The sequence below is a fragment of the Arachis duranensis genome, chromosome 10 (genome assembly GCF_000817695.3).
Source record: "Arachis duranensis cultivar V14167 chromosome 10, aradu.V14167.gnm2.J7QH, whole genome shotgun sequence".
NCBI classification, from domain to species: domain Eukaryota; kingdom Viridiplantae; phylum Streptophyta; class Magnoliopsida; order Fabales; family Fabaceae; genus Arachis; species Arachis duranensis.
The window spans coordinates 57365393-57368038 of record NC_029781.3 but is presented as its reverse complement, the minus strand read 5'-3'; the positions used below and the strand labels follow the sequence as shown (position 1 = coordinate 57368038).

The window sequence follows — 2646 nt, the reverse complement described above, 5'->3', positions numbered from 1 at the left end:
TGTCTCAAGGAAGGGAATGTTGACATGAAGCGACTTAAATACATCTAGGAACCTCGTGTAAGTTCTCTCTTTCTCACGCCCCTGAGTCTCTAGGGGAATAGTGCTTGTGGCACATAGGGTTTAAGGACTTCTTTCTTTTTTTTTTCCTTCATCTGTTTCGGGCTAGTCATTTGTTTTGCCTCCTTTACATTTTTCCTTGACTCTCCTATATCATGCTCTGAGTGCTTGTAGCATTCCTCCTTCAGGACCTCTTCGCTGCTTAGATTGATTGCCTTGCATTCTTCCTACCTTACCTTCTTGGTCTCTCCTCTTGGGTTCTTTTCAATATCACTTCGAAAGCTGTCAGTGGAGTTTGGAAATTGTTGAGATAGATATCCCACTTGGGACTCAAGCTTCTTAATGGTTTCTACCTGACTTTTTATACTACTCCTCATTTCCTCCTTGAAGGTTCTGTTATCTTGGACTTCTTTGCAATGATTTTCCAGCAAAGCTTCAATTCTAGATAGCCTATCTTCAGATGGTGAATGGGAAGTAGGATGTTGAGACTGGTTGTTTTGGGTTTGGTATGGTGGCTTGGAAGAACTATTTTGTGTGTCTTGATATGGTCTTTGGTTGGGGTGTTGGTGAGTGGAATTGTTGAATTGGTTAGAGTTGCGGGGTTTATGATCTTGGTTCTAGTTTTGTTGGTTTTCCCACCCAAAGTTTGGGTGGTTCTTCTAGCCAGGATTGTATGTTTTGGAATATGGATTATAGGCTTGTCTTAAAGAATTTCCAATGTAATTAGCTTATTCCCAGTCAACTCATTCCTCTATATTCAACTCTGCTTGTACTGATGATTGAGGGTGGATTGATGCAACTTGGTGCTCTTCCATCTTCTTGGTGAGATATGCTAATTTTTTAGCAATTATCTTGTTTTGTGCAATAATTGCATCCATGTGGTTTAACTCCATCACTCCTCTATGGTTACTTCTCTCAGAGGCATAAAAATATTCATTGTTAGCCACTATTTCAATGACTTCAACGGCTTCCTCTATGGTCTTCTTCGTATTGAGAGAGCCTCCAAAAGAATGATCTAGAGCCTTTTTTGACTCATATGATAGCCCCTCATAGAAGATATGCAGTTGCACCCACTCATTGAACATATCACGGGGGTATTTCCTTGTCAAGTCTTTATACCTTTCCCATGCTTCATACAAGGTTTCACCATTCTATTGCCTGAATGTTTGAACCTCTGTTCTCAGCCTATTGACTCTTTGTGGAGGATAAAACCTTGCCAAGAATTTATTCACTACATCTTCCCAAGTTGTGAGGCTTGATGAGCGGATAATTTATACGCTTTTTGGCATTATTTTTAGGTAGTTTTTAGTAAGTTCAAGCTACTTTTAGGGATGTTTTCATTAGTTTTTACGTTAAATTCATATTTATGGACTTTACTATGATTTTGTGTGTTTTTCTATAATTTCAGATAATTTCTGGCTGAAATTGAGGGACTTGAGCAAAACTCTGAAAAAGGTTGACAAAAGGACTGCTGATGCTGTTGGAATCTGACCTCCCTGCACTCAAAATGGATTTTTCTAGAGCTAAAGAACTTCAAATGGCGCGCTCTCAATGGAGTTGAAAAGTAGACATCCAGAGCTTTCCAGCAAAATATAATAGTCCACACTTTATTCGGTAATTGACGACGTAAAGTGGCGCTCAACGCCAAGTACATGCTGTTGTCTGGAGTCAAACGCCAGAAACATGTCACGACCTGGAGTTGAACGCCAGAAACACGCTATAACTCGGCGTTCAACTCCAAAAGAAGCCTCAGCTCATGGATAGATCAAGCTCAGCCCAAACACACACCAAGTAGGCCCCGGAAGTGGATTTATGCATCAATTACTTACTCATGTAAACCCTAGTAGCTAGTTTATTATAAATAGAACTTTTTACTAGTGTATTAGGCATCTTGGGACGATTAGTTCTCAGATCATGGGGTCTGGCCATTCGGCCATGCCTGGACCTCTCACTTATATATTTTCAACGGTGGAGTTTCTACACACCTTAGATTAAGGGTGTGGAGCTCTGCTGTACCTCAAGTTTCAATACAATTACTACTACTTTCTATTCAATTCTCTTTATTCCTATTCTAAGATATTCGTTGCACTTCAACTTGATGAATGTGATGATCCGTGACACTCATCATCATTCTCACCTATGAACGCGTGTGACTGACAACCACTTCCGTTCTACCTTAGGCCGGACGCATATCTCGTAGATTCCCCAACAGAATCTTCATGGTATAAGCTAGATAGATGGCGGCATTCATGGGAATCCGAAAGTCTAACCTTGTCTGTGGTATTCCGAGTAGGATTCTGGGAATCTGGAAAGTCTAACCTTGTCTGTGGTATTCCGAGTAGGATTCCGGTATTGAATGACTGTGACGAGCTTCAAACTCCTGAAGGCTGGGCGTTAGTGACAGACGCAAAAGAATCGAGGGATTCTATTCCAACCTGATTGAGAACTGATAGATGATTAGCCGTGCTGTGACAGAGCATAAGACCATTTTCACTGAGAGGATGTGATGTAGCCATTGACAACGGTGATGCCCTACATACATCTTGCCATGGAAAGGAGTAAGAAGGATTGGATGAATGTAATAAGAAA

At 40.8% G+C, this 2646-nt stretch overlaps 1 non-coding gene across 1 annotated transcript; it reads left to right on the top strand.

Annotated features, from left to right (window-relative positions):
• Positions 1 to 1137: 1137 nt before the first annotated feature.
• On the top strand, positions 1138 to 1244 carry LOC127743407 (small nucleolar RNA R71). Its single transcript, XR_008004799.1, has one exon. It is a non-coding gene; the product is annotated as a small nucleolar RNA R71 (small nucleolar RNA).
• The last annotated feature ends 1402 nt before the right edge of the window (positions 1245 to 2646 follow it).